General features: G+C 33.2%; 1 protein-coding gene across 3 annotated transcripts in view; it reads left to right on the forward strand.

Moving 5' to 3' along the window:
- LOC128675066 (ataxin-2-like) overlaps window positions 1-27,015 on the forward strand; it is a 213,729-nt gene that overhangs the window by 45,435 nt on the left and 141,279 nt on the right. Inside the window, exon 1 of one of the 3 annotated variants that reach the window (XM_053754180.2) lies at window positions 2,456-2,763. The exons of the other annotated variants lie outside the window; for them this stretch is intronic. The gene's annotated coding sequence lies outside the window, so the exon portion shown is untranslated. Of the gene's footprint in view, window positions 1-2,455; window positions 2,764-27,015 lie in introns of those variants that run through there. 3 annotated transcript variants of the gene reach the window in all.

Genomic DNA, 27,015 nt, shown 5'->3' on the forward strand with positions numbered 1-27,015 from the left:
GCTTCGCTCCCGTGGGAATTTCGGGATAAAAAGTACCTTATGTATTATACCAGGTTATATTCTACCCGTGCACCAAATTTCATTATAATCTGCCCAGTAGATTTTGCGTGATAGAGTACCAAACATACACACAACATGCTCACAAACTTTTGCATTTATAATAGTAATAGGATTTATGCATTTAGCGTAACGTTTTCATTAACTATATAAAATTAATGCAATTTTATAATAAAACATGTTTTTATATATTTAATTCTAATTTGTTAAATTACCATGTAAGGCCTACATGGACATTTAACAAATTAGATTTAAATATATAAAATGTAATTGGTCGGTCAATGCAGACGTTGCCTCGATCACTCGTAAATTCATTATCTTTGCTATGGTTGGGTTTGGTAACATTACACCTGAAATCTTTGAAAAAGTATGAATTATATGTAATTGTTTATATTATCTGAAAGATTTCAATAAATCTTCTTCCAGACATGTTTCCTAAAAGCTTTTGTAAGAAAGACTAATACAAAATCCACTGGAAATATAATGATGGAAAATAAAAGAAATGACATTTAAAGTTGCATAATACTACTAACACTGTTAGTTTATTTAACACGAAGTGAAGTACCAATGCAAATTTGTCGCTATTACCATTGTATAGAGATTTACGTAGGGTAACTAGTCATGTGGTTGACTGTACTTTACTTACCAAGTTTGACGTATTTAGTCTTATTAACACTTTCCTTATAAACCAAGTAAGAAAATATCGAAACATTATGGTTATAAAACATGTAGGAGTATATTAAACAATAGTTTAACACAATACCCCCAAAACGCGGCCATAATAGAATTGTCTAAAAGTACATCAGCACAACAAAGAACTTCAATCAACGTTCAAGTGGTCCGTATAGCTGATAATCAATCTAGTTTTACATCTGATTAGGTGCAAATTACAATACAAATAGACGAGTCACGATTTAAAAAGTTCAAAGCAAGAATGTTATATCTCCCTCAATTTACTAGATCGATTTACAACTTTACTGTACTAGTGTTATGGCCTACTTTTGTTTGCTGTTACACAGACTTAAACCGTTTCATGATATGCGTAATGGTTTTCTGAAAAACGCCCAACAATACGTTGTTTGAATATCCGATAACAGATTTTAATACTTACAGAGTAAAGTGCAATTTTAAAGTACAGTAAACCAAGATAGGACCTTTGGTTTTTTGCCATAAATGACAATGTCTTTGCGCTTACGTCAAGGTGACATGAGATGTTAACTATTGTGTTAGTGCTAAACATCCATGACCTTACGCTGTACAAAGTTCACAAGTGCAGAAGGCATGATCTACTCACACTGTAATGTGACAATGACGATATAATGCGACCAAATTAAGTGGGTGGAAAATTCGTGGAAAATTGTCGTGACGCGCTATTCGCTCATTTTATCAGGTTTCATTTGAGTTTTGCATTATTTATAATGGAATCTAAGAAATTCAGGCATCCTAACTTTATTGTTGTAGATTTACACGTGCCGTTATTCAAATCTCATGTGAAAGTTCAAGGTTTTGGATGTTTGTCATCCTTCAAACCAAAATTGCCGGATAAACAAATTCGAATCAAACATTTAAGGTACAGTTTTAATCCGAAGTTCTAACTACAAAATTCCACATACATAAACAAATCATCTCAAATTAGAATTAAAATCGTATGTATTAGTATCGGATTACTAAAACAATAAATAATGTATATAGGCCAGCCTATTTATATAACATTAGAATTGATCGAAATCTGTGTTTGTTTATGACATTTTTATGGAAATGATCACGAGTATTCATAAATTATCATTGGGTTTCGTTCTCACATATTTTTCGCGTTGTAGACCAAATGCAAGTTTTTAATCACCAAATTATGCATCGACGACCTATCCTTGGAATTAATTAGTTTTATATTAGCGGAAATCCGCTGCGTGCTCAAATCTTTTATGTAGCGAGTATTACATATGTTTGGTAATCCACTTGAGTAGTCCCCAAGAAATGTATCACGTTATCACGTAACCGAAGACTGGTACGCGAAACAAATGGCATCACTAACAACAAAACAATAATATTTGGACATTGTCCTTCAAACATATTAACGCTCATTGTTTTGACTTCCAACCAGAAGCCGCGAGCGAAATGGACGGCCGCCAGATATATTATTTTCTTTAACCCTAAAACGAGGAAAACAAAACTGATAAGTTGCACAGGTAGGCGGCACACATGCGCGTTTGACATGTGACCGCGTGTATGCATACGAATACAATGGTGGATCACCTGTGAACACATATGAGCACGCAATAAATCTGCGTAGTACACGTTCAAAATGGTTCACACACACACACATATGGCCGTGGTTCACCTCGGTAACCTCCACACAACACTAGGGTCGCGTATGAGTTCAAGCGGCACACAGTTGCGTTTTCACCTGTGCTGTGCGTTGCGAGTGTTCTTGCGAGTTTCAGTCGAGCCGACAGTTTGGCGCGCTGAGGTCGTATTGTATTGGCCAAGTGTACCTACACGCAACCACGTGTGCGTTTTGTAAACCACTGCCCTGATAGCTTGACTTTTCACGATAACAGTGCAATTGGATTTTTTATTATTATTAGCAAATAATCTGTGTGTGGACAGTGCAAATAAAGTGGATCAGTGACATTGACGCTGTGTTTTCATTTGCCAAACTGAGGAATATAACGACAGAGGGGGAATATCTTTGGAAATTCGTGAAAGGTAAGTTGATTTTTTAAACTTTATATTAAACAATTTAAATAAATAATTTATTTATTTACGAAAAAATAGGTTATAGGGAAAAACATAAATATCAAAAATAAACTTTTTCCTCTAACCAAGGCCGAATCCATAACTTAGCTATTAAATAATTGCGCGATTACTTATCAATTAAGCAACAAACGTATTGCAACTATCATTCCGGATAATAAAATTACGATCAACAAAAAGTTATTTACATTGTTATTATAGGGTAACTAGATTCTTATATAATAAGTTATTGGAAAATAAGAGAAATCAAAACACCCCATTATTGTTATTTTGGACTTTTTTTAAGGATGTTTATGAGACCATTTATTAAAATTCTAACCAATATAAATCTACACACTGTTATTATAATTATGAGACCTCGACGTATTTTACATACCTACAGCAATAAAACAATAATTGTAGTAATTATCACGAAAATGTCGCTCATAACTGGTTTTTTAAAAATTGGTTTACGCATTTAGGGGTTAACAAATTAAGACCAGATAGTTATATCAGGTACACAGATTTCAATTAAAGATTAGACGATACTGAATATAGCTAAAAGTCCTCCTTATTGATTATCCCAAGGATGTCTAAATCTTACTATCCCACTAATATTAATAAAGGAGAAAGTTTGTATGTTTGTTACTTCTTCACGCTAAAATGGATGGGCCAATTATTATGAAATTTGGCATACTTTTTATCTCGAAAGTACGACATTTCCGTAGGATTTTCTCAAAAAGTCTGATAGATAGATTTTGAGAAACCAAAAATATTTTTTCGGCAAAACGTGCTTTCGGTGAAGACTGTTTCTGTGAACTGTAAACACGGTACAACAAACACTGATCTACCCGAATTTGTTGGAAGTTTGACTCAATTGTATACAGCTATAAAATGACAAATGGACTTTCCATTCACAATATGTACTTAATCCGATAAAAAATATATATATATTATGGTCAAATCACACAGATTGAGTCAGTTAGTTTGATGTTATGGGATAGTAACTCAACGATACTATATTTTTAAACCATACACATACATATAGGTAGATAAACATCCAAGATCAAAGACAATATGAAAAATATCATTTTCCATCTTGACCTGACCGGGGATCGAACCCGGGATCTCCAGTGCCTGCTACACTGGAGGTTCCTGGTTCGATCCCCGGCATGACGACCATTATGAAACATCGGCATATTTCATCAAATAATAATTATTATATATTGGCTGATATAATTGGCTGTAATTAGACTAATAAGCGTTACTATTGGTTGATTCATAATTTCATATCATAGCTCACCGTGTGAAGTATTATTAGCCTATCACCACATCATTGTGGTAATAATAATTAACCTTCATTCACCATTCTTGGAAAAAGTGTTAAGTATTACAAATCTTACACCTCACTTCACGTGTATTACGCAATTACTGCTACAATTACAAGGTTTTTGTTAGACAAATTAAAAAAGCCCCGGCTTTCATAATTTCGCTACAACTTTTGATCGGTTTAACCGGTTTTGATCAAACATATCTATGAACCACCGCATAAAAATTAGCTATCAAATAAAAAAAAACCCGCATTAAAATCCAATCGCAGGGCCACGTACACAAACAGACACACGGAGCGGTCAAACTTATAATACCCCTCTTTTTGCGTTGTGGTTTAATAATCTTGTCTACGGGAAAAAATTGTCTAAATAATAGTGAAAACTGCATCGGAATCCGTTGCGTAGTTTAAAAGAAAGTTTAGACAGCCCTGTCTGTCAACGCTGTTAAGGGCGACTTTCTTTTATATCATGTAGTTATAATACTTTTTTACATCTTGTGTGATAAAGGGTATCACGACTATCCACAATCCGTTAGTTCTACCCTCACTCAACCCATGCTCTTTTACATCACTCTTTACATCACTACATAATTTTCAAAAAAATAATGAGATGAAAAATCTCTGGAATCGAGTGGGAATTGACATTACATTCGTACTCCGCTCCAGAACATTTTCATCTTATTGTTATTTTCAAAATTAAGCAAAAAATATGTGTTATATGTGAAACAAATACATGTAAATCACTACACTGTATGAAACAAAGTCGCTTCTCTCTGCCTGTCCCTGTCTATGCTTAGATCTTTTTCTACGCAACGAATTAATGCGGGTTTTTTATAGGAAGGTTAAGGTTTACTTATTATGATCATTTACGTTATTGAAAGCAATAGAGACAAGAAGGGGAAAGATGTTTGGCCACTTTATACGACACGACAACTTTATGAAATATCTGATTGAAGGAAAAATCGAAGCAAGAAGAGGAAAAGGAAAGCCAAGAGGGGCATTCCTTGATGAAATCAAAGAGTAGGCAGAGCTCGTGTCGTATAGGGAGGTGAAATCGATGGCTGAGGATAGAATAAGATGGGAAATGCTCCACCGACAAGAACAAAGTTCTTAAATTAATTGATGATTATGATTTTGCTCGAGCCGGGACGGATCCCTAGTTCAAAATATGAAAGTTCCTTACCTTGGCCTTATTACCATACCTTTATCATGGCAAGGTTGTCCCCGGAAGTGGTACGGCGCGTGAGTCGCGTCTCTCATTGCCATGATGCGCAGGAGTGTGACACTGTGTCACTGCGTCTTATTCGGAGTCCTTGGTAAGCGACAAACACAGCGCGTCGCAGCGCAGTATTTATACTTTTTCACCATATACTTTATGTAATTTGTTATACAATGAGAAAAAAATATATAAGAAACAATAATGGTAAGCCCTTCTGGCATAATAGGGACCAACACTGTCTAAATGAGTTATTTTCGGCACAGTGGACATTTCGTAATGCCAGAAATTTGTAGCTTTTAGAGATATTACTACGAAACGAAACGACGAAGGTCTATTTTTTGAATAAATAATTCGATTTTATTATACATTTAGTATACATGCCCGTCATGCTGTCGCTATTAATCAAACATAAAAGGTCGTCGCCGTGTCGCATAGCGTCGTGCAGCGTTTAGCTAGGACGTCGGGTTAGACTATACATAACCAATGTTACAATGGATCGGATGTGGGATGGACGTTACATATATTATAATGATATTTAAAGTAGATGTTCTGTATCGTAGAGTGCAGGGAAGATGAATTTTATATCCAATTCTCACTTACTCATCTTTGCGTGTTCCCGGTTGCACTCGGGGCTATGACGCTGCGAAGCCAATGGTCAGTGTAAAAATAAATCTTAAAAATTTGAAGATTTGGCTATGATTTTACTACCGGCCACCTGTATTACGTTAACCCTCCTTCGGAACTACTAGTATAATAAGAAAGAAATTAACAGAATTAAATTAAATTAAAAGTAGATATAGTTATGTAGGATCAGAATTATTATATATTATTAATTATAGAATTCATTCAACACACAAGTTGATGGAAAATGTAAAGAAAAACACAGGTTGCATGAAATAAAAAATGGATTAGCTTAAAATCATTTTTAAATCCTTATTAGGTGAGTTAACATCGAGTGTAATGAAATAAATATGTACTTAAAATATACTAAATAAAAAAAATATTTTTACGGTATACAAAGCCATACATGCCCATTTATTGTCTTTGTATTTTTAGAAAACTAGCTTATACACGCGGTCTTGCCCGCGTGTTCCCACGGAAAATTATGAAAACAATTTCCCAGAATTAAAAGTACTTAGCATATGTAATTTCTTATACATTATATGGAAAAGGCTCCGTATATACTATAATTATGTATAAGAAATTGCAAGAAGATTGGTTGAGTAGATAAAGCGTGAACAGGTAGCAAACAAACTTTCACATTCATTTTATTAGTTGGTTTGGGATATCCTTCGTGCGCAAAACAGGTGCGCAAATATGACTCGGCCATTTTTTTAGTTTTGACGTGTGTTGACATTTGCCACTATGGTATAGCATAAATATAGTGACGGTCCTGGGTTCAAACCGCAGTGTATCACTTTCAACCACATTTGCACCGGTGTTACTCATGTCTGTCCGTGCATCGCTTTCAATGTATAATGTATATTATTATAGTCCATTTTTCTATATATTTTTATTATACCTACCTGACTTAGGTAATGAAGCACGTCTAGAAATTTATTTTTGTAAAATTATTACGAATAAATACCATTAAAATATTAAAAAAATAAATATAATATTAAAAATATATATGAGATAAATGTTCCGCTATTTAGCCCTTCTGCAGGCTTGATATCATCAAGGATTACGTAATTGCCAAATAGTCTGACAACTAACGACGCAAACCATGTAATAAGTACCAATGAAAATAAGAATGAAAGGAAAATTCTCAGGTGATAGATACAGAGAGAGAGGTCAATCGCAAATGTTCTATAGCAAAGGTTATAAAGACAGACAAACAAAGAAACATAGGAAACACGTTAGTATTGGCAGCCACAGGCGAGCACGGATGCTCTGTACGTGAGCTGGGTGCGGAGTGAGGAGCGAGGTCGCGCCTTCCACATGACCTGAGGAATGCGTCTGTATACCACCCATGTACTGAGACAGAATTAATACTTACAGTCATAGATGGGTTTACGCTCAGTTTTTTTCCCAACTAGTAGATGGCTTTGCTCGAGAGCAAAGCCATCTGTTTGGGAAGACACGGGGCAAATACTTGGCATAAACCTATCTCTGACTATGAAGTAAACAACTTAACTAAACTATGGTAAATTTTATGTCTATGTACATTGAGCTTTTCAATAATTGATACCCAATTTATTTGTCATAAAGTATCCTCGTTCACAAACTTTAAAAGTAAAAAAAAACCTATCCCCGAAGTTCATTGTAAACTCATTATAATCTCGTTGAACACAAAAACTATGGAGTTGAAAAAAATGAAAAATAAAAGTGCTGTGCGACCAGTAATCTGAGATCACGAAAGATTTTTTTTTGAGTCGTTCGTTCCACTTGACTAGGTGGAGGTCGACTGATCAGACCACAGACATGGAACTATCCTGTACAGATATGAAATTGTTGTTTTATTTTGTATTGTATATGTATGGATTATATTTTGTTTGGTTTTATTTGAACAATTACCTGATACAAAAGTAAGTTTCTTTATTTATTGTATTACCTCATCACGCTTTATCTATTGAACTTCTTGAAATTTTACATAGAGTTAAAAGTACGGAGAAGATAATTCATACAGTAACATTTATCCTGGAAGATAGAAATGTCCTCACTAATTTCTTCACAATTTTATGATCAAATAGTGGTCTATATTATATTAATATCTTTCCTAAACTTTCAAAATGGAGTTTATTAAAATGCGACAGGTATCTGCTCGTACTGAGGTCAAGCACTGACTTCCTGACCATTGGACCACATCGTCTGACCTGACCGCAACACCACGTTGCTACGTGACAGAACCTGGTGGGAATAACCCCATGGAATTGGACGCTCGGATGCTGATTGACTAACGGAATATCAGAAGTGTCCAAGCGATGATGCCGTGTCATGTGATGATGAATGTTTTGAATATGGACAATTAAAATAGCGAAAATTTTATAGTATTCTCAAAATAAAACTGACTTCTATAAGATTGTTCACAATTTTAAGGATATACCGTAAACTCGATATGTAAACTAATTAAAAGCGATCTAGAAAGTAGAAAGGAATAGTATTGAAAGTACAACACTTTAAAGATGTGTTGAATAGCATAAACGTTTATTATAAACCATATAAAGAACATTGCAATTTTTTCTGAAAAATCTGTTTCATATTGTTTATAAAGCTGCCAGTGCGAATTCGAATTTTAAATCCAAGTCACGCACCCAAGTTATTTATTGTTTTACCTCTAAAGAATGAAACGAATGCTAATCTAAATGTGAGGTTATAAATAACGTAGTTATGTCTTATCACCAAAATTCCAAAACAGCCCACTTAGTATACAATACGTTAATTACCGATACGGTAGGTGTAAAAATCCAATTTGTACTAATAGCTGTATTAAGCGTGGGCGCCAGATGTCACTAGAAAGTTGAATTTTATCGAAAGGAATATTTTATGGATGCGATGCAACATAATATATCAAAATATAGAACAAGAAATAGAAAATGGTTTAAACAATCGAACATAAAAACAGTGTTAGTAAAAAAAGAAACAAGTTCTCTACTCTGACGATGCAAAAAAAAAAACAAAGTAAATAGGTATCTATTAAATAGGTAATTTGCTTCATTTTTGACGACCTCGGTGGCGCAGTGGTAAGATTCTTGCCACTGAACCGAGAGGTCCCGGGTTCGATCCCCGGTCGGGTCATGATGGAAAATGATCTTTTTCTGATTGGCCCGGGTCTTGGATGTTTATCTATATATGTATTTATTATAAAATATAGTATCGTTGAGTTAGTATCCCATAACACAAGTCTCGAACTTACTTTGGGGCTAGCTCAATCTGTGTGATTTGTCCTAATATATTTATTTTATTTATTTATTTTGAAAATCGAATTCTATGGTCACGTGTCTTCATGTCACACTTATTTGACCACCACCATATAGTAAGTGGACATTTTTTATCAGGACACAGTTCGGTACAGGTGACAGAGAACTGTGGAGTCATGTAGACTTTTTCTGAAAATAACACTTGATTGGACGCGGTGCAAGGTGGAGGTCGTCGTGTTGCTTTTCTTCGTTGTTTTTATGTCTATCTAAAGTCTTGCTTCACTGGGTTCCAGGCATTTTGCCTCTTTGACTTAATATGTTCTAAATATAAGATGTGTAGTTAAATAGTATTATTGTTTCAGTTAAAATGTGTTGTGCAGTGGATGCTCAATGAAGTTTTTGTTTCATTGAAATATAGTTTTTTTTGTGACGTATCAATTTAGCGTTTATCACCAGTTCAAAGCGATACTAAAACGCAACATTTTAGCACCTCTTCTGCAATCTACATTAATATGACAGTTATATTGATAGGACCTATGCAATGCACTTATTATAATCCGATTATATGTACTGGTCGTCCTTTTAACTTAAGTCCGTTTGAGACCTAGTACTTGATTATACGAAGAATAGGAGTAATACCTACTACCGTACAGAAAGATTATCTCTCGAACACAAAATCATACGAAATCGAAAGTTATATCTATATTATAGCATAACTTTCGGTTTCATATGATTTATACTTATCCTTAAATACTACTTAGAACGTGTTCAATACATAGAAAATTCCTGCCGAGTAACCCCGTATCCAATTTATATTCGGTCTGTCCCGAGACCTTATCGAAACTCAATGGGTCCACTTGATCCGTGACGATTTGAGAGTGATTCTTTTGTCGCATGCGATGTGACTGATTTTTTGTCGCATGCGACATATTTCCGCGTCCCGAAACTCGACAGGTGCGGGTCACGTTCGGGACATGACTGGACATCACGAATGACAAGTGCCTTCTGTCCAGTTTTTGTGGAAATTTGATTTGATTCGGTACAGGTGGAGGTCACGACTTAAGTTTAGTACTGAATTCTTTCTTTTCAAAGTAAGAATCAATAAGAATTATTCTCATACGCGATGGGTTAGCAACTGTTCTCTGTTTTAATGATCCTATTCTAACGTAACCTTTGGTTCGTCATGAGGATAAGGACACCAATGAAAATTCCAATTTTCTGTTATTATTGTTGTAAATTACATTTTAGTACATTTTTGACGCCAAACATCTACGCGATGAACAAACTTAACTAGATAGAATTTTGAATTCGAATTCTAGATTTAAAATTTTTAATTTGAATTACCTATATTCTTCAAGCAAATAACCATGTTACTATTAAATAACAGTTAGTTTTATTTTAGAATGTTTCTTAGTTAGTTTAGTACAAACAAATGAATAAATTAATGTAGATTTGTCCGAATGTTGGTACGTTCAACATTTTATTGGCCAAACTTTACTTATCGACTAGATTTTTATGGCTTTTGACATAAAATCGTACCTATTTCTGACTTAAAACCTTATCAGATGACCATTGCGATCTTTGTCGGGTTTTAAAAAACCGGCCATTGAATTCGTATGATTCTAATCAAAGATTCATCTACCACACAAATTTACAATCCAAAAATAATATAATGAAGACACTGGTACAGTTAACTACGTGTTACATTATAAATAATAAAATAATAAAAAATATATTACGACAAATCACACAGATCGAGCTAGCCCCAAAGTAAGTTCGAGACTTGTGTTATGGGATACTAACTCAACGATACTATATTTTATAACAAATACATATATAGATAAACATCCAAACCCGGGTCAATCAGAAAAAGATCATTTTCCTTCATGACCCGACCGGGGATCGAACCCGGGACCTCTCGATTCAGTGGCAAGAACTATACCACTGCGCCACCGAGGTCGTCTCATTGTTTCACTAATAGTTATATGCGGCGATAATAGCGGCGGATTTGCAAATGAATTTTAAATGATTGATGTATCGGTTGAACATTTTTTGGTCTATTTTGTGTCGTATATTCTCTGATAAAACCTGAAATCATTCTCTCTCTTTATTTTTTGTCTTATTTGAATTTCCAATGCTAAAAAGAGAAGTAGATATAACACAAAGAATAAAGAACTATTTGAGACATAATATATTTTATTAAAAAGGGGTACATATTGTAATTCTTTAAGATCCAACAACACGTATTTTACCTTGAATTTCATTATTTTGTTATTGTTCATTTATAAACCAATACAATTTCATTGACTGTGTTGTCAAACTTGTTTGAACTCATTACCGTAAATTAAAATAAACATTATCGTAGCCATTCGTAACATACATGAAGTGTACATAGCCTTGTACGATAATTATATTGAATATATCAAAATGCTCGTAATAATTACGCAAACAAAAAAATGGTTTACGCATTCGACGTGAATTGTAACCGAAATAAATTTAATAGCAAAAAAATATTAAAGAAATACATTCGTCTAGGAAGTTAGCGGATTTGAGGATGTTACCGGCTATACACTATTGGCGAATTAAATTATATTGCTTAGTTTATATGTGAAACTTTTTTTACCGCAAAGAAAAACTAGCAATGTACCTCGGAACTACCAAGTTTAGAGGACTGTTGCATTAGTGGCCAACGCGCAGGGTCCGGCCATTAGGGACTTCTTCAAATATATCTTCGGCCAAGACCCCTCACGATTTCACATGAAGGCGAAAGAACCATAAATTGATTACCAATGTGTGTGAACCATGGCTGCAAAAATCAATTAGTATCTTTGAATTTTATTTCCTAGGAATAATATTCAAAAGTGTGATTGTACTTTTGCGGGCGACCATACGCAGACTGATAATACGGTAAATATTCGAAGATCCATGGAAAGGCGAGGTCGCGAAAATTGGAGCGAAAGTCAGGTGACGGGCGGAACTTCGCCTGCTCCAGTTGATCGAAGGTTGTATCGAAAGAGATCCAAAAATGGATGATAAATGCCCCGACCTGTCGGCTTTCGGAGCAAAATTGCGTCACCGCAAGGTAATTATTACTTTTCATGAAGTGCCTTGTCTCTCGGTCACGCGCGGTGTAATGAGAATAATGTCTTAAAAAACGCGAAATTGTATGTGTTGGTAACCCTTTAAGGAGGTTCAATAACCAGTTGCTTATCGAACTCGTATTATTTGTACTATTTTAAATTAATGGTTATTTTAACGGATTACGATGTGCTAAGCGTTTTTGGTGTCAGTAGTGCAAACAAAATATTAAGTATTAGAATTTATTAACTTTAACTTTTTATCAATAAGATTTAGTTTTAATAAATGTTATAGGAATCGAAGTACTCAGGGCACAGGCTCAGTAAATAACAATCCGCTATTTTCATCCACAAGTTAGTACTTAGTGGTAACGATTTAGTTAAAATAGGTCTAAATTTTATTTTTATCTGTTCCTAAATCCAGGTTGTTAGTATAAAGCACGGAGATAAGGTAAAATCTGTCTCGTGTGTAGATAATCATACGCCATTACAGCTTACAATAGAATTGGGCAGCCCACAGGCAGCTGCCGTGAAATTGCGCTTTTAAATACTTTCTATTGCTTGTCGTGTTCCACGTTGTGACAGTGACGTTTAACTTTGAGGTTATATTTCTTTTTTAATAAACTGAGTTAAGAACTACTAAATATATGGATATTAAACGCCCATAAAATAAATTGTATAGGTAGGTACTTATATAAAAATGAAACGCGAAAGTTTAAAATTAGATAGAAACTACTGTTTAATAAAAGTAGGTAATCCAAATTTAATTCACATAAAAAAACGACAATTACCACGACCACGACAAATTAGGACGTAGGTAGATTGTAAGTTATCAAAAAAAGTTTAAGCATGCTTTGCAGTTATTATACGTTATTATTATGATTAGCTAGGGTATTGTAAAGTACGATAGTGATCGTACTTTACAATATTTGACATAGACATATGCATTAACATTTTATGAATAACAAAATAGATGTAGTTTTTATTTTTGTTTTTTAGTACTTAAATAAATACTTAATATAAGTCAATTTAAAAAAGTAGGAGAATCGCGGTATGTATCATAATATTGATTTATTTACAAAACATTTTGCAATTCATTAGAAGGGGTCAAAATATTAATTGATTTGTTCTTAAATGTTTATATGGATTCTACAATAAACAAATTGATGAAGTGGCAAGTTTCCATTAAAGATAATGTATGCAAGAATGCAAAATATACAAAAGTAGCAAAGACGAATAAATCAATCAACTGAATTAATGATTCAGTATTTAAAATATTTTCTTGGGAATCTATCACGTACTTTATGGACAGTAAAAAATAATAATTAACATTCTTATAATTATTCATTTGAATAGATGCAATGCAAGTGGATTCTTGTGTATTTTCTGTCTTGAGAGTAGAATTAAAGCCAATTTTAGTAAAAGGAAATTGAAGATTTTCCGGAAAAGATGGATATTATAGATTAAAAGTTATTTAAATTCTCTATTTGCAGATTTGATAAAGAATAAACAAGGTTTCTGCACATTTTAGTATACTTCTACAACGAAAACTATTCCACACGAGTCAGATTAGTATAAAAACTCATATGGCACAAGTAGGATTCGAACCTGGGACCTTTCAATCATAGGCAGACGGTCTTAGTAACCACCGCCACGTAGTACACTAACAACACATAAAAGATTTAAAATTTCAAGTATTAAATATAATATGTTGTTACAATACAAATCCTAAGCTACCCAGTTATCAGTCGTGAACAAACGGCGTTATCAAAGATAACATTCGTCAAACAACCTCTACGGCCGCAGGGGTCGATGACCCGACTTTTGTGCAACGCGAATCATTGATATTCCACTCAGTTGCATAGAACTGACACGCGACCTTCCCGGCCTGGAACGACCGTAGCTAAATAGCAAAGTTAACTGCTCTAGATATAGGTATCATGTTTTAGACACTTATTTCGCTGCCAGAGTTGCAGTGATTAGCTTCCTTACACCAGAGCGTTTTGCCAGTTCTTCTCAGCTATACAGCATGGAACCCAGGATTTACTTTCCTACTTATTCTTCTCCACTTCATACGGTATTCGTCAGCCTTGTTAATGGTCTGACACACATATCGTCTTTAAAGACGATAAAAAGAAATACATTAAAAAAACAAAACAATTCGAAATTCAAATTCGATTAAAAATAATAATCTCCTGACAATCCCACAGATATTGGAACAGTGGAGAATCTATGCTTTAATAGTGATACTTCTGGTACCGATATGTTTTGACATATCCATTTACAAGATAATTTTCTTTTCTTTATCACTACATGAAGCTACTTAGTGCTCGGTTTCTTGTCAAAGTAGCTGGCTATAAGTAGCTTTAGGCTACAAGATAGACTAGGAAAAGAGTAAAAACTTATTTACAAGACAGAATAAGCATTTGCTAAATCTATATTCGTTAAAATACATAGTCCATAATAACTCGCGCTATATGCGTTCAAGACTTTGTAAATCTATCACTATACTTACTTGAATTAAGTATCTGGGTAGTCGGTAGTTACAATTTGCTATTAAACTTTTGTTATCTAGCTCCAAGAAACACAAGAACGTAAAAAGTAAAGAAAAGAATGAAAAAAAAAACATAAAAAAGACTTGTTTGTTGTTGAAAGAAAATGAAATGAACAAGCGCAAAATGTGCATAAGCGGCATTGGTCAGCTTACTTGACGAATTTTATTTCAAAACCAGCAGTTAGCGAATTAGTTGTTATTCTGGTCAGTTGCATTGACATGCGACCTCTTTGACCCGGGTAAATGACCGGGCAATGTGGAGCGGTACCGCCGGGACCACTTTCCTAAGGTCGGATTGTAATTCTTGACGCATGCGCGCGACAAATGTCGGGTCACGTGGTTCATGTACCGTCCGACCACTGGTCAAATGTATGCGAATTGGCGCATGCAAAGAAAAAAATACACAATTCAAAGAAGTGCCATTTGAAGTGAACAATACGAGCAAGCTATGATAATTTCAAACACCCCGAATACTCATATAATTGTGATACAACATTACATTTTCTATGGTCGTCGTCCCATTTTAGTCTCAACTTTGAGCGAAGATATATATATATATATATATATATATACATACATATATATATATATATATATATATATATATATATATATATATATATATATATATATATATATATATATATATATATATATATATATATATATATATATATATATTATCAAAATGGAAGACTTGATATTCCGTAATCAACATAATTTTGAAAATAAAGAAAAACAAAATGAAGTCAAGCGAGTTCCAATGAACGATATATTTCTTATTAACGAAACAGGCTTACTTTCCGGTGCGGAGAGATTAAACGTAGACGTCGATTTTACAGGTTGTTTTTTAAATAATAGCCAAATTTCCACGGCAGATTTATATTAATAAATTGGGCATCGATCGCTGAACTACTGTTGTATTTTGTATGTTTATTATGTTTTTACCCGAGCGAAGCCGGGAAAAGGGCTGCCAGTGTATATAGAGGACTTCATAATCTCACGCCAATTTTCGCAGCCTTTCGCGCGCGGTTCAAAATATTGTATAGGTATTATATAGGTAATATGTAATTTTATCATAATAAAAATTATTACTATTTTCCTTTTTTATAGAATTATTCATTTGATGTTTGTTATGTATTGGACTACAATACGATGACTATATAATATATATTATGTTAACGAACCCTTTTTTATTTAATCCCGTGAAATGTAGTTACGTGTTCAAAGCGCGGAAATTGAAAAACACTACAATTCTATAAACTCATTATTTTGTGTTGGAAGGAAGTCCATAAAGTCTTGTATACACTCAGTGCATTGCATTTCCATTAGACAAAAACAACAACAGAACAAACAAAAGAAAAAAATATATTGTTAATGTTCGTGAATATAAATTATTTCTTTACAGTTTAAACTATTTGATAGATAGTTACCAAAGACGTAAGACAAAGATTTTGTACGTCACAGTGAACACATTAATAAAACAGGTGTATTTTTATAAAAAAGATAGTTACAATGTAATGCAAATGTTATGTTTGCATTGCAATTTGACATTGTACCTATAGTACCTATTACCCTCCCTTGTATAAAAACAGTTAAAGCCTAAATTAGGTCAATATATGTTTTGTCTTGTTCTGTCAAAAATTAAATCTTATAAAGTGTGATAGGAACAAAATACATTTGAACTGAAGTCAGTTATATTTTTTTAGAAATAAAAAAAAATCAAACATAAAGACTATCCAATGCGAATGCATCAGGTGAGTACGCACCTCTGCACCGGAAAGTAAGCCTGTTTCGTTAATAAGAAATATATCGTTCATTGGAACTCGCTTGACTTCATTTTGTTTTTCTTTATTTTCAAAATTATGTTGATTACGGAATATCAAGTCTTCCATTTTGATAATATATATATATATATATACATACATATATATATATATATATATATATATATATATATATTATATATATATATATATATATATATATATATATATATATTATCAAAATGGAAGACTTGATATTCCGTAATCAACATAATTTTGAAAATAAAGAAAAACAAAATGAAGTCAAGCGAGTTCCAATGAACGATATATTTCTTATTAACGAAACAGGCTTACTTTCCGGTGCAGAGGTGCGTACTCACCTGATGCATTCGCATTGGATAGTCTTTATGTTTGATTTTTTTTTATTTCTAAAAAAATATAACTGACTTCAGTTCAAATGTATTTTGTTCCTATCACACTTTATAAGATTTAATTTTTGACAGAACAAGACAAAACATATATTGACCTAATTTAGGCTTTAACTGTTTTTATACAAGGGAGGGTAATAGGTACTATAGGTACAATGTCAAATTGCAATGCAAACATAACATTTGCATTACATTGTAACTATCTTTTTTATAAAAATACACCTGTTTTATTAATGTGTTCACTGTGACGTACAAAATCTTTGTCTTACGTCTTTGGTAACTATCTATCAAATAGTTTAAACTGTAAAGAAATAATTTATATTCACGAACATTAACAATATATTTTTTTCTTTTGTTTGTTCTGTTGTTGTTTTTGTCTAATGGAAATGCAATGCACTGAGTGTATACAAGACTTTATGGACTTCCTTCCAACACAAAATAATGAGTTTATAGAATTGTAGTGTTTTTCAATTTCCGCGCTTTGAACACGTAACTACATTTCACGGGATTAAATAAAAAAGGGTTCGTTAACATAATATATATTATATAGTCATCGTATTGTAGTCCAATACATAACAAACATCAAATGAATAATTCTATAAAAAAGGAAAATAGTAATAATTTTTATTATGATAAAATTACATATTACCTATATAATACCTATACAATATTTTGAACCGCGCGCGAAAGGCTGCGAAAATTGGCGTGAGATTATGAAGTCCTCTATATACACTGGCAGCCCTTTTCCCGGCTTCGCTCGGGTAAAAACATAATAAACATACAAAATACAACAGTAGTTCAGCGATCGATGCCCAATTTATTAATATAAATCTGCCGTGGAAATTTGGCTATTATTTAAAAAACAACCTGTAAAATCGACGTCTACGTTTAATCTCTCCATAGTCTGCGTTTCCAGTGAAAGGGAGCGAAGTTAATAATTTGACAGGCCAATTAAAACAGGGCCTTCCGACAAATGTATAATGAGCTGTTGCTATCGCTACGTAGCATAAAAGCTGTTGCCATAGCTATATAGCTTGAAAGGATAATTGATAAACCGCTTGTCTGAATCCAGCGATCCTAATAATTTGGTCGGATTGTAAAGTAAATTAATATAATACTGAAATACTTTACGTACATGCATCCTCTGTTATGTTTACGGTTGGGTGATTATTATGAATAACCTTAAGTTTTTCTTTTAAACTTAATGCGTCTTAAAAATATAATGGTTTGATAGGTATGTCTAATTTATAGTGATTATTAAAGTCTATAATTTTATGTATTTTTTCACGATATTTTAAACTGGGCTGTCTGATCTTAGTTTAATGATAAAATAATACATAAATAGTAACAGGTCCCTACGGGGTAGACAGAGCCAAGAGTTGCAAAAATCGATGGCCACTTTTAGTTGTATGTTGGGTTTTTTGGTGGAAAGAGTCCATCGCTTGTAACTAACAACGTTGTTCTAAAACAAAAAGGATACAGATAAGTCTATTCGAAATAAGTTAGCTATCTATCAAATAAAATCGATTAATTTCACGCGATATCGAACGTGCGACACTGACGAATCGTATAAGGGCATTACATGTCAATTTAGCGTCGACAGGATTACGAAACTGGATTAAACTGGACTGACGTCCGGATATTTATGGGGCAAGTGCGACAATGGGCCTAATTGACGTGTAATCGGGTGAGATCTCTTAACGAAGAGACCGGTTGTGACACGACTAGCCGCTAGCCGGCACTGACCTGAGAGGCAGGAATGTCTATTCGAAATTCAAATAATTCCTCTAGAATTTATGGTCTCATAGATCTTAGAAGATCTAAGAAGCCCGATTTGATAGCTGTCAATACATGATCGCTCACTGTACTCGAATACTGTAGCATTCTCACTTTACGTCATAGTTTTCATATCGATTCATTTGGTTTTTTACACATACAAACTTACGCATTAATAATATATCAGTGGAATTGATTTTTGGAGCAAAATAAATATATTTAATCTGTTTTAAATTGGATACAATGTTTTAATCATTAATCACGCAATGAAATCCATTAACACGAAGATTCTTCAACATGTTAAGTACACGTTATTTATAACCGCTTCTACTCTTACAGTTGTCTTATCAGCAAATTGTCGGAACACCACTCCCGGAGCTTCGTGAGCCCTGACAGGAACAAACTCTGTAGTTAATTAATAGTGGGCGTTAAGGTTTAATTAAAATTAACTAAAGCTGGTGCAACCCGCTCGCTTCTAACCGGTCACTCTTGTAAATCAATGACGATATTCACTGTTACTTGTTTGCGAGTGTAATGTGTAGTTACAATGTTAGCATTAAAAAAAATATGGATTTTACAGGTTAACATTATATATATATATATATATATATATATATATATATATATATATATATATATATATATATATATAAATCGGTTTAATATTAATCTTTGAGTATCTGTTGATTTATAATGACGTAACTAAATTGTGTACATTTCTTGTTGCGATGCTTATTTCAAAAATTCATCTAACCTGTGAACGGTCACGTTATCAAGGTCCAGCCTCTTACGAAAACGTAGTCCAAAGTGTGTCTAATGATTCGAAAGGTGGAATGGATCCTGTAAATGTATTTCAATGACCACATTTAGATTTTTAATCGAATCTTGTTGTCATTTGGGTACAACAATCAAATAGAATACTATATTCCCATATAGGTCAGAAGTATACACGACAAAAAGGGTTTGTCGACTTACAATAATAATCCAGTCTGTGGGTCGGTGTGTCAAAATTTTATTTTAACTTACCTAAATGGCAAATTGACTGTGGATAACTGACATAAACTCGATTATAACCAATTTATGCTTCCGTCAATCAGAGTAAAATGACAACAGAATGCAGATAGTAATTATGACACACATATTAAAATAAAACGCATTTCCACCCGGAAAGCTGTTTCGATCGAGTTCTCTGCATGTCGAACAGACTATTAAAATATACTTATGCGTCCTGTCAGAGATAGTTTCCGTTGAACAAATTATAACCAAGATTTAACAAATTCATTAGCATCTAAGTAAACATGTCTAGTACCCAATAAAAGTCGGACCGGCGTGCGTAAATTAGATATACAGTAAAATGTCACACTACAAATCTATAGCAATTTACAAGACATTTTATAACGACATAAAAGTCCGAAATCGGCCTCTGATAAAAAAAAATAGAAAGCATAAATGAGACGCACAATGCGCGTTTAGAATACAAATCTCAATTTTCGTTTATTACAAGCAACTAACAAGTACGTGTATGCTCCATATTAAATATTAGTGAAGAAGTTAAAAATTGTATTTAATGATGACTTACATCATCAAAAATACGTGGTACTAAAATAATTTAATCTCAAAACTCCAAGATCTGTATTATACTTATATATTACTAATAATATAAATACGAAGGTAAGTTTGCTTGTTTATTTTATTACCTTGTTATGCTTTATCTAAACAACAATCTACTTAAAATGTTTCATAAATATGGATTGAATTACGGAAAAGGGCATAGAGTACATTTCGTCCCGGAAAAATAATGGATCTCGTGAAAAATTCACGTGGGCGGAGTCTCAATCAAAATCTAGTAAGTCTTTTCATTTACTTTTTTATACTATTAAGTCAGGCGGTTTGCCATGATGTCATTGCAGGAAACATATGTTATCAAAATTATAGCAACACTTCTGTACTTACTTTTTTTATATATAACAGTCAAATTTTGAAAGGTCAGAGCATTTTTATAGCCATTCTTAAAAGGTAATTAAATTAACAAATATTGGTTAATATTCTGTTCATCTCGATCTGGTAATCTGGTATTATTCTAATCGATTAAAATTAACGGTCATTACTATGCTGTTTGTGATAAAATATTGAACCTTATATTGAATTAACAACTCTTGTCTATTTTATACTAACTACAAACTTCATTATTTATTTTATACAACTTAAAATAGGCTACGCTTAAATCATAATAAAGTAAAAACCGTAAAGGCACTGAGGGATCTTGCTAAAGAAGGTTCAAATTCGTTTGTAAGCATTTGAAATGTGATGCTAGAGGCGCCAACAATTATTTAATAACATTTCTGCCTCTTAAGAGCATAGTAAACTTCATATTAGTTTACCGTATATATGAAACGACGACCTCGGTGGCGCAGTGGTAAGGTTCTGACCACTGAACCGAGAGGTCCCGGGTTCGATCACCGGTCGGGTCATGATGGAAAATGATCTTTTTCTGATTGGCCCGGGTCTTGGATGTTTATCTATATATATATGTATTTGTTATAAAATATAGTATCGATGAGTTAGTATCCCATCACACAAGTCTCGAACTTACTTTGGGGCTAGCTCAATCTGTATGATTTGTCCTAATATATTTATTATTTGTATCTCCTTTCGGGATTCACGGCACATAGTCCGGTCCTTTGAGAGGCTTGCGTGGGGATATGGATCCAACACGTACAGTTTAATAATAATAATAGATTTATTATTATTATTATTAAACTGTATGGATGTGGTGAAAGCGTCTATTTTTAATGAATATCATAGTTTTATATGGTGTTGACCGTACCTACTAGTAGGTAATTATTCACACAATGGCCTTTTTTTTTATCGCAGTTCGAACAATTCATATCGCTATTGACTGCGTTTGTCACGTAGAGATAAGAAGTACACGGCAGGTCGATTTGAAAGGTCATTCCAGTGTCACCCGAGGTCAAACGATTTATAGAGAGGTCATAAAAACTCGCGGTTCTTATGCTATGACCGAACTCATAAACTGTAAATAAGAGGATTCAGAGCATCAATTTCTAAAGTTACCGCGAACGAACTCGCCAACTAACTCATATACTCAGCACAAAACGTTCAGCTACCTTGAACTTGCTTCTCAATTCACACACATACGATAATACGAGTAAATTAGAAAGGTTAAATTCCACACAAACTTAAGGCCAAAATAACATTGATACACGAACAATCGGATGGAACAACTCAATTCGGCGTTCATTTGTCTTTTTCACGGGCAATATGTCATAAAAAATTAGTGCTACTATTAATTTTACGGGTCTGACAAATAACAGTATGGCCTGCTGGATGGCAACTGGCAAGGTTGAAATTTCAAAGGCATTTGTCAAGTCGAAACGCGCCAATAATTACCTGCCTTTGTCTTGCACTTGATGGCAGATTAATAGGAATAATTATATAGGGGTCACAGACTAAATCAAGAGGGTTATTCACAATACCTCACGGAGATTACTATGCATATGGTTAAACTCGTGAAAAATCTCTTGGCATTCACCATGATACCACATGTTATTAAGTACAGTCACGTAAATTAAATAAATAAATAAAATAAATAAATATATAAGGACAAATCACGCAGATTGAGCTAGCCCCAAAGTAAGTTCGAGACTTGTGTTATGGGATACTAACTCAACGATACTATATTTTTATAACATATACATATATAGATAAACATCCAAGACCCGGGCCAATCAGAAAAAGATCATTTTCCATCATGACCCGACCGGGTATCGAACCCGGGACCTCTCGGTTCAGTGGCAAGAACTTTACCACTGCGCCACCGAGGTCGTCAAAATTTGATTACGAATATTTTTTATGGAATTAATTTTCTATTTGCCGGCGACTATAATTATAAGTGGGTACTTTTGATGAATAACCTCAAAATGAATGGCAAAAACATTTGTTTGTTTAATTATCTAATCATTTTCGTATGGTTCCATAGCGAATAACCCATCATGAGATGTAGTTAATTGCGTCCATGCTCCCGCTGGACAACACTTTCCCTGCTACTTTAATTTAGACATGAAAACGGTGCGCTCTATCTTAATGGGTGAAAGGAAAATGATATATTACACGGACTTGTGGATTAGATGATCGCGAAATCGCTGTACGTTTGAATGTGGAACGGTATTAAATTAAACTGCGAAATTTTTTTTTAAATGTTTAAAAATAGAATGCTCTACATATAATTTTTAAATTCAATCGAAGAATTAAAAGATTTTAGAGTTGAAAATATACTTTTCATAATTTTCGTTAATATTACATAATTAGAAGACATGAGCTATTGGACGGTTAAATAGGGGCCTAATATAGCGTTTGTTCTAGCTGATATATATCTTTGTTAATTATATTTTCTGTAAGTAGGACATTACGGAAGTATAATAAAAAGTAAAATATTTTTATAAAAATGTCTTAAGTATCGTTAATTTACGGGGAAAATGGTCTTGGCAGAAAGGCAAAATTCCGTTTTTACCTTTTTATTTAAGGAACCCCGAAATTAAAAATAATTATACTTAGCTCGGCCCGAAGCGCTGAATATAAAGGACTAACTAAAAGACCTTAACCTACGAGCAACCAATCTGAATAAGCTAACATACGCGAAGTGTTTACTAAACATCTCAGATGCGTAATACAGAGCATAAATCCGAGGAATGTTGCGATTTCACCACAAACACTTGACTGTCGGCATTTCTTATCGGCGACAAGCGGCATATTAGCGCTCATGCTAGCACTGATTTGTCGGACTTTATTGATTGAAGTTTGCGCGGCAAAATCAATTGACCAATTAGTAGAAAAAAAAATATGTGGTTGATAGAAACGTGTGAATAAACTTTTTATTGGTCTGCGATATTTTTTTATAACGAAAAGAACAATTTAAATTTTAAAAAGTTAATGTGTACTTTTTTGGTTGCCAACATTATTGTCTATTGCGATTCACAATTCAAAATGCCGACGAAATCGCTACAAAAAGGTAATTTGATCGTAATACAATTTATTATCTGGCCAGAAAAAAAAAATAAAATAAGAACATGTGTATGATAGTCGTTAATTTTAGCATATTTTGCAACAATCCTATAGAGATATCGTGTCAACTGCTTGAAATGAAAATTCAAATTGGCAACGCACGCGCAGGCGTTATAGGCACATAATATGTGTAACGTACGTCGTACACTGGTAATGCCATAAGTGACTTGACCGGAAATGCTATCTGAAATGTACCAGCAATGTTGTAATAAAATAAAGGCAAGGTCTTTCGTGGTGGGAATGTAGGAAAATGGTTATTTGATTAAAAAATAAATAAAGACATATATAGATTGTGGAGAGTGCTGACAGATATTTCGCCGTACGATACGATGAGATACCTACTTTAGATTTGGCAGATTATGACGAAAATATTGATTTACATAATACATAAGACAATTTCTTATATCTTATGTATATAGAATATTAAAAGTGACAATAATAACAAAGTTAAGATATATATATATATATATATATATATATATATATATATATATATATATATATATATATATATATATATATATATATATATATATATAACGTTATATGGCGAAGTATAAGGGAGACTATCACAGGTCAATTAAAAAGAATAGGTTAAACACTTTAGCTCTACATTGTACGGTGAGAATGGTGTATAGGGTCAATCGTGACGGCTGACGCGTTATGCAACAGTAAGGTCATTTGTCACTTGACTAACACACAGATTACTAACACACAGTGTTAAATGTAATATGATCCTTATTAGAATGCATCATCAGGATTAGGTTTATGTTGCCCATTTGAATTTGTTAAGAAAATTACTCATTTAAAAAGAAAATCCGAAATCGTAGTCGTAATATTTCGAAAATCTTTCTGAAACAAAACTCCGGGGCGTAAACTTGGCAGAGACATTTAGACAGTTTTAAAAAAATATTTTTCTCCATTATTGTCATGTATTTTTCTCCATTATTAAACAAAAAGATAAATTGTTTGATGAACTCAGATTGGATGATAATCTCCCTGTAGTCTGCCAAAGTTCTTAGACAAATTATCTTGATTTTTCTTCTTTCTTAACTAGTTTTATTTTACATTTCGACCTTGCTCCTGCGCTTGAAGGCTAAGCGTGTCTCATCACTATTGAGAGAAAGAGAACGAAGACAAATAACTCTATATTTGTCTTATTTTAAGGCTCTTTTCACATAAGACTGAAAAACAATTAATGCAACAGTTTAAGTATCATCGTAATTTTCATTGTATCGAGTTTGATTAAGCAACTTGGGATCTTATAGACAAAAATAAATTATAACATCTCATTTTTTCCCCTTCAAATTGTTACGACGTTATAGCAACATCTAGGAGAAACTCTACAAGGCTAACGACAGAGAAATAGTGTCCAGTGTCCACATACTGGTCTCAAACAATATATAATAAATAGCCGTAATGACTCGAAAAGAAGAATAAGAAACATCTTCATCATAAACTTTTTCTTCAGCTGATAAAACTTTGTTCAAATGGTAACAGGAATTTTCTTTTAATTTAGCTAGTATTTATTTTAGTACATACAGCCACAGCCTACTCTACTACTGTAAATAATAGATTATTATTCTATTCATTCATAACTTATTTACTGACTACAATAATATGTTTATTTTCTTGCGCCCTTCCATCTTAGTTCAATACAAAACAGTCGTGACTGTAACTAACACATCTTTTGTCAACTCTATTGTAATAATTGTCATTGCTCTGAGGCCAATAACTGTTCGTTCGACCTCTGCAGCTAATTGTACAGTGACAGTGTCTTGGATTATGAGCGATTTCTATTATTTTTCATTCTGTGTGACTTGTACCCTCTGTGTTGAATGTCAAGATTGTGTCACATTGCGAACAGGACGAGTATGGTGTGTTTGTGATGTCTTGTTGTATTTATTCGAGTTGAACATTTATTTCGTGTAATCGAAACACTATAATGTTGAGTCATAGATGAAAATAAAGCAGTAATTATTGAAACTTCTCCTTTTTATTGTTTTTGTGCGTGTTGACTCTTGTAGACGAAAAAAGGTAATTGGCTTGAGTGTGATTGGAACTTCTGCTTTTTATTGCTTTTGTACATGTTGAGTTGTAGACAAAAAAGGTAGAAATTGACTTTTTTTTATTAATTTATCCTTCCTTAAGATCTTAGATGTGAGGATTAGAACATGTTGATAACCTTCACCTATGAACTATGTATATGTTTATAATTTTTGGTTATTTATAATAATTTTGACTTATGTTTTTCTAATTAAACATCGCAACGAAAAACCTTCGGCGTATGCTACAAGAAGTGTTGTCAAACGTAAGCGGTAACATAAAATAAAATATAATTTCATATTAATTTTAAAACCGTAAAATAATAAGCCGTCATAATTATTATGAAATATTTTCATGATTTCCTCGCGACCTCCAGTGGAAACGAACACGCTTATCGCGTGACCTCTTTACTAACCTTTGTCCTCCAAGCCAAAACGACCTATGGAAAACGTTTTCCTTTCTAAAATAAACCTTTAGCCGTTCAGCAATAGAACTCGTTTTTGAATGATACAGTTTTTCGTTCTTATCGCCCCCGTTTAGGCATGCGTACGAGTATGTAAAGACTTACCTATATTTTGAAATGTTTGTACAATTTTTAACTTCAATTAATATCATCATTTTCAGCCTGCATCAATGCATTACTGATTATGGGGTCTCTTTTATCTAGCCACTTTGTACGGTCCTGTTCTAATCTCAACCATCGCTTTCCCGTAATTTAAATGAATATAGCTAGCTATCTATACAGTTTTATTATAATAAAAAATACAATAAATATGTTGAATTGAATCATCTTAATATAAGAATTAAAAAAAAAACTCCCGGTCTTCAATATTTACAAACTAGTTACATTTTTCAATCTGTGTTTAGTAGGCATTAAGGCAATATATGTATGGTTTTTCTAAATGTATCGGATTAACGCCCACGACCTGTCGATTCGAATGTAAAATCGAATTAAACAGATAAGACGCAAAGTTACTAGTATTTCATGCAAATAGATTCATTTTGAATTTGGCTACATTAAATTTATTAGCATGCATCAATGCCTTCTATCTGAATGAATATCATCTGCAGAAAATATATTATATAT

This window comes from Plodia interpunctella, chromosome 13 (assembly GCF_027563975.2).
Source record: "Plodia interpunctella isolate USDA-ARS_2022_Savannah chromosome 13, ilPloInte3.2, whole genome shotgun sequence".
Lineage (NCBI taxonomy): Eukaryota > Metazoa > Arthropoda > Insecta > Lepidoptera > Pyralidae > Plodia > Plodia interpunctella.